General features: G+C 30.6%; 4 non-coding genes across 4 annotated transcripts; 2 read left to right on the forward strand and 2 right to left on the reverse strand.

Moving 5' to 3' along the window:
* TRNAT-AGU (transfer RNA threonine (anticodon AGU)) lies at positions 1–74 on the reverse strand. The gene has a single exon. It is a non-coding gene; the product is annotated as a tRNA-Thr (tRNA).
* A 193-nt stretch (positions 75–267) lies between these two features.
* TRNAT-UGU (transfer RNA threonine (anticodon UGU)) lies at positions 268–341 on the forward strand. The gene has a single exon. It is a non-coding gene; the product is annotated as a tRNA-Thr (tRNA).
* Positions 342–11,941: 11,600 nt separating this feature from the next.
* TRNAT-AGU (transfer RNA threonine (anticodon AGU)) lies at positions 11,942–12,015 on the reverse strand. The gene has a single exon. It is a non-coding gene; the product is annotated as a tRNA-Thr (tRNA).
* Positions 12,016–12,858: 843 nt separating this feature from the next.
* On the forward strand, positions 12,859–12,932 carry TRNAT-AGU (transfer RNA threonine (anticodon AGU)). The gene has a single exon. It is a non-coding gene; the product is annotated as a tRNA-Thr (tRNA).
* The last annotated feature ends 1,941 nt before the right edge of the window (positions 12,933–14,873 follow it).

Raw genomic sequence — 14,873 nt, forward strand, 5'->3', positions numbered from 1 at the left:
AGGTCCCGACGAGATTCGAACTCATGATCTCCTGTTTACTAGACAGGCGCTTTGACCAACTAAGCCACGGGACCAGTTATGCATTTATTGGAAATAACAAAAGATAACATGTGTTAATATTTACTGACAGTGCATTTGACTATCATTTTATGTATATTTAACGGTGGCATCGTGACGATAAACATTACAATACGTACACAAAGGAATAAATTGAACCATTAACAGTTTAAACAATACAAAAATGCATTTGCTTTGGTGAATTGCATCGGTCCCGTGGCTTAGTTGGTTAAAGCGCCTGTCTTGTAAACAGGAGATCACGAGTTCGAATCTCGTCGGGACCTTCAATTTTTTTATACATTATCTTCTACTCTTCTACATCTTTACTCATTCCATAGTTTGAGCATATGGCAATCATAAGTCGTTTCCGTTTCATTAAGCTCAAATTTAAAAAAAAAGTTAGTGCATGTTGGTCTTCGAGTCGACAAAAATCTCATGTGTTATACATTTTGTGTAGTTTTAAGTGTGTAAAAAGTGCTATAGTAGTGACGGGTATTATTGTTTGCATGCTGTGATAGAGATTGTCCTGACGAAGAGACGGGTACGTGTCGAAACCAGTAGACATAAAAATCTCGGTGAGTAGTTACATACTAATATTACTAACATTTTTGGAAAAGAAATATTAAAGTAAAAATGACTTACCACAATGTAAATGCTTTTAATACAATATTAATAATATTGAGAATATTTAAAAAAAGCGATTCAGTTGGCTTGACCATGTACTCCGCATGCCTCCCGGGAGCCTTAATCAAGCTTGCCACTTTTACAAGGCATCAGGCTCGCGCCGCCCAGGACGACCACTGCTGACAATTCGTCGGCAGTTCTCATCAGAACTTTGGGACGCCGATCTGACTTGGGAGGATGCAAGGGACCTGGCAGCCAACAGAAAAGCCTGGAGACAGTTTGTGGACTTCATATGCTCCACTTAGGGAGCGGATATCGTTTAATACAATATATATATATATATATATATATATATATATATATATATATGAAAAGCCTGGAGACAGTTTGTGGACTTCATATGCTCCACTTAGGGAGCGGATATCGTTTAATACAATATATATATATATATATATATATATATATATTTAAATATATATATTATATATATATATATATATATATATATATATATATATATATATATATATATATATTAAAAAGTATGAGTGTAAAATCTAACAAAAATTATAACTGTAAAAACTAACAAAAATATTTTAAAATGTCTTAGTGTAAAAACTAACAATCAAACAGTGCAAGTTCGACAAATTGATACGCGGCTGAATCCAAAGTTTTCACTGTTTTTTTTGTTTGTCCCAGCAGACCGTTAGTTCGCTTTCACCAGCGGATTGCAATTAATTTTCTGCGTTCCAGTAGCCATGACACCCAAATGACGTCGATCGACACTTTTTTTCGGCGGGAAAACAGTTCGCCCCATTTCCGCCCGGCAAAAGCGCGGGAAGGGTGTGCGCGCGGCAATTAGCACCTGATGACCCGACAGCTAAATTTTCCAATATCCGGCATTCAATCCGATGCCTTTTGTGCGCAAAGAAAAATATGGCAAAAGAGTAAGCTAATGTGAATAGTAATAAAGAACAAAGCTTCGGAGTGATACGCAAATTAGGAAAAATTTCCCTTGTAATATTTACCAGGATAGAAAAACAGTGGCAATTTCAAATAAAGCAAAGGTTGAATATTTTTTTTTATTTTATTTAATATTTACTTAGTAAATTCCACTTTTTCTTTACATCTATTGTGACACGTGTTTAAATGCATTTCGCATCATTCCTATACACAGGACCAACCTGCCGATGGTTTTGCCTGTAGAAAGAGCTACCGCTATGTTGAACGATATATCATTGGATACTGATCTGTTCCATGTGTTTGTTAAGTATTCTATGATCTAGTATTCTTGAATATTTTTGATTTTAATGTATTTTAAAAATAATTTTAATTTTAAGTTTGTAATGTGTATGTTAATTATAAATAAATAAATTGAATTGAATTGAATTGAATTACTTTTAAACATCAATGCGTGTTTGAAAATAATTCGGAATGTATCGAAATACTTGTCACAATGGATTTTTCGAAAAAGTGGTATTTACTTAGTGTCACTTCAAAAATGGATGGATACATATTTACCACAAATAAACTGCCGAATCAATTAATATTATGATAATGGATAAATGTCAATATTTTGAGTGTATCATCCTGGTTCACAGATCTTGATTTGTTTGTTTGTCCTCCTCCTCCTCCGGGTCAGCAGTCCCGGGTTCAATTCTCAGAGGGGGTCTTTAAAATATAAGTCATATTTTCACTCTATTATTTATTCAATTCTACCCTGGACTGGTACCTCAAGCGCAGGGCTGATCACCTTTCCTTCGTATGTTAACGATCAAGATAATACTGCGTTTATATGATGCAGTGTCCTATGCACAATTGGGGTGCGGAAAAAGGTTTAAAAAAAAGAACTTATTTGTACTTTTTTTTTATATCTCAATATAAATGAAGAAGAATATAGAAATCTGGGCGTTTATAAGTTAGAATGGTGACTATTATTATTACATTCTGACATCTTACTATACATGCCTTATGACCTATCATGGGCTGGTTAAGTAATCACTTTATACACTGTAACATTTACCATTCTATCCATGACTGACAACCACACTACTCAAACATTAATTTCAAACTCAAAAATTAAGTTATATGAGATATATGACATTTGTACGAGTTTAAAAAAATTCAATAGTATGGTTGTGAATCATGGGTAGAATGATCGATATTACACGCTTATAAAGTGATTATTAAAACCAACCCCAAAGCCCTGTAAATACCCAGACCTCGATATTCTTCTTCATTGAGGGTAAATATTTAAGGGGTGAAAAATAAACAACAAGAAACACAATGAAATATCACGAATGTCCGACCGATGTTGTATTAAATTAATGTTTGTCTTGACTTTAGGAATTCTAAAATATTTCATTTGGCCGAGATTACTCGAAAATGTTATGACAAAATTTGAGTTAAGTTGTTTAATAAAAGAAATTTTAGGGGAAAAAACATAAAAACTCCTCAATCATTCCAGGAAGTTAACTTATTCAAATCTGCCTTTCATAATGGGTACATTTTAATTTAAATAATTGCTAAGCGCACACTTCCTCGAGAGTGTCATCGCTCTGACTTTCTTGTTCACTCTTTTGAAGACAAACTTGATAAAATATAAGGTATATTTTAACATTTTACAAAATTGTAAATGACTATTTTTAATACAAACACAAACAACAACAAAAAAATTGAGTAAAAAAAAATTAAATTAAATTTTAAGTGGTTTTACACAACGTGAACGATGAATGATAAGGAGAGAGTTATATTACTATACTGCAATAAAAATTAAAACCCAAGTTTTCAAGCTTCTACCAATCTGTAAAATAATTTGGTCAGGATCTTTCAATCATTTACAAAAGTATCTGGTAAATAAAAAACTTGCTCAAATCAACCATAGAGACTGCCGCGTACTCACACACGAAGCAACGTATAAATCCAATGATGTTATGCATCATGATACTTGTTAAATACCACTTTCTTACTTTCTTACATCATTAATATAAATTTTACTTCCTTAATACTTACCACTACTTTATAAGTATTAACCAAATAAAATTGAATTATTTGTGAGAATTCTTTGGTATTTCGGTTTATTTTTAAATCGGTGAAATGCATTATGGAATAAGTGATAATCTTTGATGGAGATGAAAATTATACAAAAAAAACATAAAAAAATCTCCCTATAGACTTGGACTGATTATTTGTTAAGACAGAATTCAAATAAATAACAAGACTTTCGTTTATCAAATATTTTTCATTCAAGAAAGTACAAAATCTGAAAAAAGATGTACATTTTCATAAGCTGAACACAGTTTGTTACCAGGGGTTTGCTTAATAAAGCCAGAATGAGATCATAAAAGCTTTTTTCGTGTTAGGCTTTGAAAAATGGGAAGCTCGCTGCAATTAGATTTTCCGAAGGTGCCCGTTCTTACCTTGGGGAAAAGGCAGTAGTTCATTTTAATTGTGGTAACTAAGAGTTTTATGTTAAAATATTTTTGAAGGGATTTAATCATTTTCTCAAAAATCGCTGCCATCCAGATGTAATAACATTTTTTCGTTCAAAGAATATTTCTAATTAAAAGTATTTATTCAGTGCCTAGGTACTTTTGAAAGGGTTTTCGTGTTAAGGTTCAGTTATATTTGTTTCATTAACCGTAGGATACCTACTTTTATTAGCATATTATGAAAATAATGGCAATACCTTATATTATTCGATTAATAAATAGTATATTATGTATATAGATAATAAATTACAATATTTTGGCCAAACATGCGTTCACAAATTCTAGGTTTGTGGTTTTTATCATGGGTAGATAAATGGATGTTATAGGTGTATAATATCATCACTGAAAAACTACCCTTTTCTGTAAATACTCATACTTCCATTTTATTTTTCATTATTGTTAAGATATCAATACTTGTACATATAATGTTTAACACTATTCTTACGACGAATATTCTATGATATGTATTTCTATTTTCAATAAGTTTAGATACAAAAATATGGTATAAAGGATTGGGTAAATGATCTAGATTAAATATTGTGAAATGGTTTTTATTTTTTCATATTTTGTGTTAACATAGATTTAAAAAAAAAACTGTAAAAAATGTATGAAAAAAGAACTATACCTATAAGATACATAAGATGGCTTGATGAGTCCTGACGAAAATATGCATTTGAATTCATAAAATATGGTCTTAGGTTGTTTTTTTTTTAAATATATTATACATATAAAAATACAAAATTAAACCACATACTTTGTGCATTAATTCTGTTTTGATATGAAACATTTTCGTGAAACAAAATAAGTGTATTAAATATAAAATACAATTTTAAATCCCCATGAAGGTTTTTATTAAAATAATTGTTAGTTTAGTTTAGTATAATTTAGTTGTTTAATTTAATTTATTTTTTTTAACTCTGATGCTATTAAATATGAATATCAATCATGGGTTGAGCGGTTAATATTACATGTGTGTAAAATGATCACTTAACCGACCCTTATCAGGTCATAAACCCATCCTCGTGTATATTGAGTTGTCAAAATGTAAATTTTGTTCATATATTTAAAATCTCTATTTTTCTCTATTTTTTATTCGACGTTAAGTTTTTCTTTAAACTTTTCTCCTCGTATAAGAATACAATGACTGGAGAAATCAAAGTTCAACTAACATCACGTTCCTTTAAAGTTCATTCACTCGAGGTGTGAGGCAACCTGGATTCCAAGATTTTTTCCGCGTTTAATGACGCAAAAGAAAATGCTAAAATTGGCTTACTCTTTACTTTCCAAATTTAAGTGGTATGAAAGTTTTAAACAAAAAGCAATAAAAGTAAATTAGTAAAAAAGTTATTATAATCTCCCCTATTTCAGCTTTCAAAGACAACAGAGCTGGAGGCGGTTGCAGGAGACTGGGTGAGGACCTATCTGACATCGGATGCGTGTCAGATCATAACAAGAGATGGTTTTACATATGACAAAAATAGTGAAGGACATTGGCAACATAAACCAAGCTAGGACTCCTAACCCTCTTCTAGTGGAACGGAAGATGTGTTGACGACAGTCACCAGACCTTCTGAGGAGTTCCTGATTTGCTCACACTAGATTATTTCTCCATCCCTTATGTCACTGCTATCATATTAGATCTATTTTCACCTCCCTCTGTATCATAGCTCACCTTTAAGACCTACATGAGTCATGTAGCTCACTTTACAAGATTGCAAGAATTGTGGAGGTCAAAAAGTTACATTTCCAATATTGTGAAAAAAAACTTTAAATGCAAATAATCTGTTCAATTTACTGTATTCCATCTAAATCTTAATTAAGTTGCGACAAAACGTGACCATGAAATCATTGAATCGCATCAAATTGTGACAATTTTACAAGCTAGAATTCCTGATAACTTGAAGTCATTTCCAATATATGTACATAAAATTATTCAGCTAAAAGAAACAAAGTACTTAATTATATAAAAAAAAATTGAACAAAATAACCATGGTAAATAATAAATAAAACTCCTATCAATAAAACTCCCACAAAAACAACTTTAAGACAATATTTAATACATTTATATAGTCACCGTTCAGGAATAAGTTGCAAGAGTGTTTTCTGTATTTAACATAAATCCAATATTCTTGGAAATGTCCTGCTTTGAAAATAATGTTAAATAAATAATGCCAAGTCCTTTTTTATGAAACCATTCGTCAACAGGTTAAGGCGAAGATATTCGTTATTTGAAAGGGCGAATGTCACTTTTGACAGTTCGTTCTTTTACCATGAAAGTTAATAATGTGTTTTCAAAGTTTCTTCTTTGTAATGATATCGTGCCTCTCAAATAATAAGATTCTGTTTCTGTCACTTTGATGTATGATGAGACTTGGCATCGAAACAAAACTACAGGTAAAATGATATTAATCTTAAATAGAACATCACCCGTCACAATTGTTTAGTCAATTCTAAAATAGAATTCCACCCGACACAGATATTTTATTAATATGGATCGGATAAGGTATTGAAATGAAACTACGGGTAAAATGATTATTGATCTGAAATAGAACATCACCCGTCACAGTTTTTTAATCAATTCTAAAATAGAACTCCACCCGACACAGATATTTTATTAATATGGATCGGATAAGGCATTGAAATAAAACTACGGGTAAAATGATTATTAATCTTAAATAGAACATCACCCCTCACAGTTATTTAATCAATTCTAAAATAGAACTCCACCCGTCACAGATATTTTATTAATAAATATCGGATAAAGTATCGAAACAAAACTACAGGGGAAATGGTTATTAATCTTTAACCGATGGGTAAATTATAAATTACCATAAATTACCTGGATAAAACCATTAAACAGTTTTATTAAAGAAATATTCAAGAAAAAACAAAAACGATGACATATATTTTTAAATGCACTGATAATCTCCCCTAAGAAAAGCTGATTCAAACGGAGAAGCACAAAGCCTTATTAAAAGTTTCTTAACAAAAGTTTTTACATTATGCTTAATTAAACATAGACGTGTTAAGAATGGCTTAATTGTTAATTATGAAATGAAAGGAGTGAAATTGAACACAGAATAAATGGAAATGAAACACGCAGAGAACCGGCTCGTATACGATAAACATCTCGAGAAACAACTTTTGCAGGAACTTATAATTGACATAAAAGAAAATGTTTATGTCTTTTTAAGTGTTTTTCTTTTCATTATTTTAAATAGGCTTTTTTAAAGTTAGCACCCTGAATATATAAACGTTTTCTTAAAATCTATAAACATAAAAATATAAATGTTTGTATGTTCAAAATCTTAATTTTAACTAATTTATTGATGGTTTGGTTTGAAATTTTCGCACAATTTTGCATTAAAATACGTGTGTGTTTTTATTTGTCGATATAAATTAAAATGTAAATTTTCGCCTATTCCAAATCTTATTTCTCTAAAAAAATATTTAAAGAGCGATTTATTGTTTGAGTAATCCAATCGAGCAACCAATGATTGGTGAAAGCAAAAATTTGTAAAAAATGTGAAAGTATTAAAAAGTTTAAGTTAGTTTGGAAAAATGTATGTACATAAATTTCAAAAGCTTTATTTGTAAAATATATTTATAAAATTAATGAAAGTTTTTGATAATACATGTTAACATAAAATAAAACTTGTCACAATTGAGAATACTTTGTGTATATTGCTATTATTTATCGAGCACAGATAAGCACGCGCTATGTTTTATTTGAACATAAGTTTAAATACATAACACTCTCCTTATGATTCATCGTTCGCTTTATTACACAAAGTGAACGATGAATGATGAGGAGAGTGTTATATTACCATACCAAAAAGTTAACAATGCTTTTAACATACAAAGTATAAAAACATAAGTCTATTTGTAACGTAAATTTTATTTAATTTTACAAATACAATAAAATTAATAGCAAAAGTGTATTTTTTAATACCAAATTTAAAAATATATTAATCAAGGTAAACGCCATGTTTCAAATATTTACACATGAATTAAAGTGTGGCTGAGTGTGTTCAAACCTAGAAACTCTGACTCATATATTATTTATTTTTTATAAGTACTCGTATCGACAGCATTTGCTTTGTGGGTTGTCATTTTCCTTTTTTACACAAATTTTAGTAATATTACCGACTCATTGTTGAAAAATGTTTGTGACTATCTGAATGTATAATTTACGACACTAACACTAGATCACAATTTGATTTTGTGACACATGTGTATCTATTTTTTAAATCACGCTTGAAAATGCGGTCAAATTTGAAACATTTATTATCAAAACCCTGGCACGTCCACATATGAGACATGGTGCATCTTTAAAATTGCATCAAACAGGTATGTAAAGGATTTATTCAACTGCAGTGCTGTGTACACAATTTAGTCCGAGCATGCAGTCACATAATGTATAATATATAGCAGGGCTGAAGACAGATAGGGGATCGTATAAACCACCCTAGCAAGAGTGCTCTCCAGCACATTTCAGGTATTATTTATATGTTCTGAAATTCAATGTTCAAAATGAAGGTGTTGCAGTTTCGTATTGCGTAAGCAGGATCCAGATATCATGAAAATTATTTTAGTGTAATGACAAACTACAAAAAAATGTGAATTGAATTAATAGATTAACATATTTAAGGGTGTAAATTTCACTACTCCTAACCTGTCCATGACCAAGTTTTTAAAGTACTAGATCATGCCAATTTTCTTAGGTTTTTCGTGCTTCAATTTTTTAATACATTCGCCCTATGTATATTTTTGTTCAACGTGTCTAAACCGTCTCAACACGCCTTTCTTAGTTTTGTCAACAATGCTTATCTCAGATTGAATTCATTCCTTTTTCCAAGAATTTGAGTGATCGCATTTCAATTGAATTCAGCTTTCCCTCATCCATTTTTTACCAACTCTACCATTCACTTTCATAAATTAATTAAATTTAATACATACGTAAAAAAAATAGCAATAATATGTGAACAAATATTTGAAAACACTGGAGTATAAGTTTTGTACTGACATTTCTTGGTGGAACTGCATTTTATATAATAAAATAAAAAGGATGTATTTTTTCCACATGAATTTTATTTGACCAGCAACCGGATTTTGTCGTAACCGACATCATCAGACCAGGTGGAATATTGTGAATAAAATAACTGGTCAAAATACAAATATGATAATTATTGAAAACTTTAGTATTAACAATAAAAAAATACCCTTGCCATTCAAATTGCCACAATTATTCTTATATAACAACAAAAAAACCTGGAACAATTGAAACATTGAGATTTGTGTAAGAATTGTTACATTTACACAGTTGTTTTGTGAAAAGCATGCTCGTCGTTGTAAATTCAATCGAGTCAGCTCACGATTCACATGTAAAAACGCCCTTCCATACCATGTTGTTGTCTTTTAACTAACACAATATAGGAACAGTGACAGTAAGAGGCTTTTCCAAGGCTTTCACTGCGGCTCCGAACTACTCTTGTGGTCAACTTGTAGAGCCTATTACGGTAAAAGCTTATGTCGGAAGCACGGTTGCATAAAGCTGAGCATTTGTGCTGGAGATAAACACAGCATTCAAAATAATTGAAACTACTTAGATAAAGTATTTAACTTCTATCGATTACATGTATAAGTTTAAACGTCGTAACATTGATGGTCTCAAAAATTATCTTTTGCAATGAAAGTAAGAATTTTTATTTCATTTGTTAAATACTATCATTTATAAAAATCTATTATGACACGCGTTTCGATGCATTCCACAGCATTTTCTAACACCGTAGGCGATGCTAATTCTAAATGTTAGAATTGTGACCTCAGGAATGTAGAATGGAAAGGAACTGTCATTTTTTTACTGAATTTATTGAACAATTGTGTGGCAAAACGATGTATGAATAGAAATAATGCAAGACTGAGATAAGTATTATCGATAAAATTAAGAAATGTGTGTTGAGATCGTTTGAGCGTGAGAATCGAATGAGTGAAAAAAGAGAAGTAAAACAAATTGATGTGGTTCGTTTATTATAATTTGGTTGATAATGGAAGCAGAGGAAGACCCAAAAAAACTTGGCATGATCCAGTTATTCAATAGTTTGAAAATTGTAAGGTCGGGGGGTTAACGAGCATACGACAGGTCGTCAGGCTTGTCAATATTCAGACATTTTTTTTTTGAATTACCTAACATCCAAGTGACTCTGAAATCTAGCTACGGCTTATGCAACACCGTTTATCATGTCCCTACTCAGGCTTCAACTTTATAAGTTTCATAGCCTATGCCTACTTGTGAGTGGATTTACTCTTTATGTTTAAAGTTACTATAATTTCATATAATTTATGAGTGAAAATTCTAGACAAAAACTCAAGAAATCAAGAAATATGTCATCAAGAATATGAAATCAAGAAACCGCAAAATGTTTTACCATTAATTTGGTCAAGTTAAAAATATTTCTTTTTAATTGCTCAGGGTATTTGCGATATATTTTTTTTATATTTACTTTCCCTATTTTCACCACCCTGCTTACAGACAAGAATCCAGCAAAAGATTCATCATATTAAAATATCATGATTAATTTTATTGTTATTTTATAAATTCTGCACCCATTAACTCGTATTTTCTTATAATCGCATGTATTTTAAATTGAGATTATACTATTAAAAATTAGCAAATCAAACAAATGTTTATATACATCAGAAAATAAAATTTAAAAACATTGAAATATTTTAACCTAAGAAGCCAGTCACTGAAAAATCTTTCTTGGGTTTATTTTCCACCTTACGTGCTGGATGCATTTTTACAACCCTTATGGAATGAATCCCGGATTTACTACCCCAACTACCTCGCTCACGACTGCTACCTTTATCGTGTCCAGTTTTCCCGCGAAACCTTATTTGATCAATAAACACGAATGTGTGGCCAGGTAAAAGCTTTCAGGGTGCATGGAAAGCAGATTCTTTACAAACCCTTTTAAAGATTTATTCCGCAAGAAGGATTATATCACAACTGATCTTCAATTTCGTTTATTATCAGATATTTTAATTTTATCCTTTTTTAATAAATTAAAATATTATCGTATAAAAAATCTTTTTGAAGAGAGAAACAAATGAAAACATCGAATCCTACATGAAAACGAATAAAAAAAAAACAAAATTTGATATGTGGATGATTTTTTTTACTTATTTATTTATATAAAAATATATTGAAATAAAATCACGATTTCAATAAAAATATAAAGTTATCATTGAAAATTAAAGTTTTTACTATTCATTAATTTTGCATAATTTTTGTGGAGTAATATTATGATTAAAATATTACTATTGTATTAGACCACTTTTTGAGATTATAAATGTAATCACGACCAATTTCAAGAACATTTTAAGTTCTTGAAACTAGTGGTGTTTCCATAATTATACTCAAATAAGTTGTTTTCTTCAAATGTTTTATTTTTTTATCGAAAGTTTATACGATAAAACAAAAAGCATAACCTATAATTTTAATATGAATGACTTATGACTTTGTGGTATGCTAATATTACACTCTCATATCATTCACCGTTGACCCTGTGTAATACCACATGAAACTTCATGTTCATCAGCTTCGGAATAACCATTCCATCTTCAGATCAACTTTAGACTATAGTGCTCGTATAGCTATGGTATGACACAAAGTGAAGGATGAATGACAAGAAATGTGTTGTATTACCATACAAAAAGTGGAAAATGCATTTTAAAAACAAACTGAAAAACAAAAAGAAACTGTATTTAGGTCCCGACGAGATTCGAACTCGTGATCTCCTGTTTACTAGACAGGCGCTTTGACCAACTAAGCCACGGGACCAGTTACGCATTTATTGAAAATTATTAAACATTATCTTCGTAAAAACTTATGACAGCTGACTTCATTACGATTTTATGTATTGTTTAATGACACATCGTAACTATAATACAAGCAGTATAATACTCTATTGTATAAAACGTACGATAGGTTGTAAAGAAAGACGTAAACGGTTCAAAAATAACAGTATCAGGAAAATGCATTTGTAATTGCAAAATTCTGTCGGCTTCGTAGCTTGGTTGGTATAAATGTGTTTTTAAGAGCACAAATAATAAGAGATTATTAATTCATATTTTTTATAGATTTGGCATTAACTTTGTGGATTGACATTTTGGTAATTAAAACAAAAACACTTGTATTATACAACTTTTGAGATTTATTTAATAACATTGATTGAAAACATGCTTTTCCAAAATATATCACCATTATTTTTAATGCTCTTAATATTTTATATTTGTATTTTACGTTTATTTATGTAAAATCACAAGTCATGTAAGTTTGTTCAATCGCTTCAATGTTTTTTGCTGATTCTTTGTGGCACATTTTATAAACCTTATCAAATGAATTTTAAACATTGTTTTTAACCATTTATTTTTAGTAATTTTTCCAAACGGTTTCGACATCGTCTGTTATTAATTTTCTGTCTGATATTTACAATACGTTCAACACTACATAATATTTCATTACAAATAAAGATAATCTTATTACAGGTTTTTCAACTGGAGTTTTATGTCTTCGTACTGTTTTCGTGTAATTTTCACAATAAAGTTTAATTACATAGGAAAATATAAAGAAACGGTTTAATTGTTTTACAGAAAAAAGAATTCCTGAATGGTTAAACGCAAGGGTCCCGTGGCTAAGTTGGTCAAAGCGCCTGTCTAGTAAACAGGAGATCACGAGTTCGAATCTCGTCGGGACCTAAATACATTATTTTTTGCTTTATATTATTATGCATTATCCTGTTGTTATAGTTTTAGTTTTTAAAATAATACCTAATTTCTTAAATGTCAACATCTAAAAGCAAAATAACAAATATTTCAAAATTTATTTAAAATACAGTCTCGCCCAATGACAGATCAGTAGCCTTGTATTTGCCCAAGGTGTTTTATATTTTTTTATCAGAAAATGCAACATCTTTTTTAATTTTCAAAAAAAATATTGAAAAAAAATCTCTCTGATGATAAATTCCTTTTTTATGTCTACGTGAAACATTAACATTAAGAAAGCTGTGTTGAGATGGTTTGGAAATGTGAAACGTTGATCAATATGAAGCAAAAGTAGTAAGTAGTAGTAGGAAATAGAAGCAGAGGAAGACCAAGGAAATCCGAGGAAATTGCGGTAGGATCAAGCAGGTCAATTACTTTAATGTGGTCAGACGCGAGGAATGTTTGCAAAAACCGAGTTGTGTGGCATTTTATTCTCTTTGCCTACCCCTGCTGGGAAATGGCGTTATGGTAAATAAGTTTTTTGTCAATCGTACCAACAAATTTTTAGAAAATATTTATACTATTTATTGTAACTGCAGACAGTTGGTAGAATTCCATTTTGAATTGTTGAATTGTTGAACGAATTGTTGAGTGTTTTGATAATGTCTTAATAATCCGAAACGCGTCACGTATTAACACATACCTAAATAAATGTAGAATTCAATCCAATAAACTTTGTTTAGTATTGGATATATTACCCAACAATATTTATGTTGTTTTGTACAGTTTAGTTAATTTAATGGCATTTTAAAGTATCAAAAAATAAAGAAGTAATTTATTTTGTTTTGAATATTGAAAGAATCAACTTTGTGGATCATATTGATATATTATCTCGAGAAATAAAAATACTTTGTGTTTTGATCCACTCACATTTTAATTAACCAACTAGTTTCGGCAACAACCTGTTGCCCTCTTCAGGGTTTAATTTTTAGTCATAAATTAAACCCTGAAGAGGGCAACAGGTCGTTGCCGAAACTAGTTGGTTAATAAAAATATGAGTGGATCAAAACACAAAGTATTTTTATTTCTCAAAATAGTAATTTATTATACTTATAAAACCTCATTGATTCGAAAGTGTCAATAAATAATATCATCCATTGTCTCGACTATATTCTCTCACTACCCTTAGTAAGCTCGAACACTTCAGTGAGGCTATAACAGGGGTTGCGGAGCAGTAGTTAGGGGTTGTCTTATTAATTTGTATGTGACTTTAATTAAAACCGTGTAGAACCTTAAAGTTCATTTCATTACATTCAAAATGGTTGACCTTCCAGAGCCCTTACACCCATTAAATAATGTTCGCAATGGAAATGTCTGAGCGATGTTTAATTAAATTCACCCCTCATCTGACGCATCTTTTTATTTTCTTTATGTTTATCACACTTCATTGTATTTAATTGGTATTTTGTACATAAAAAACATAATTTTTGTATAACAAGAGTTTTTATATCTAGGAAGCATGTTCACAAGGGATGGAAAAGTGGATAAGGATATTGAGAGAAGAGTGAATGCAAGGAATAGAATAAATGGTGCTTTGAACAGATTGGGAATAAGAATATGTCCATGGAAGCCAAGCTAGCGGTTCACAAAGGCGTGCTAGTACCGACACTAATGTATGGAAGCGAAACATGAAACTGGCAAAGGAAGCATGAAAGCAGAGTGAACGCCGTTGAAATGCGCTCCCTCAGACGAATGTGTGAAAAATCATTGTATGACAGAATTAAAAACGAAGATATAAGAAAGGAATGTAAGGCTGAACGAGGAATAATCGAAAAGATTATGAAGAGTTCTTTGCGGTGGTATGAACATGTGGAGCGAATGGATAACGAGAGAATGACTAAGAAATTATATGTGGCGAATGTGAGAGGGAAAACA

Source organism: Brachycentrus maculatus, unplaced genomic scaffold (assembly GCF_059751285.1).
Source record: "Brachycentrus maculatus isolate JH-2025_06_01 unplaced genomic scaffold, ASM5975128v1 h1tg000409l, whole genome shotgun sequence".
Classification (NCBI taxonomy): domain Eukaryota; kingdom Metazoa; phylum Arthropoda; class Insecta; order Trichoptera; family Brachycentridae; genus Brachycentrus; species Brachycentrus maculatus.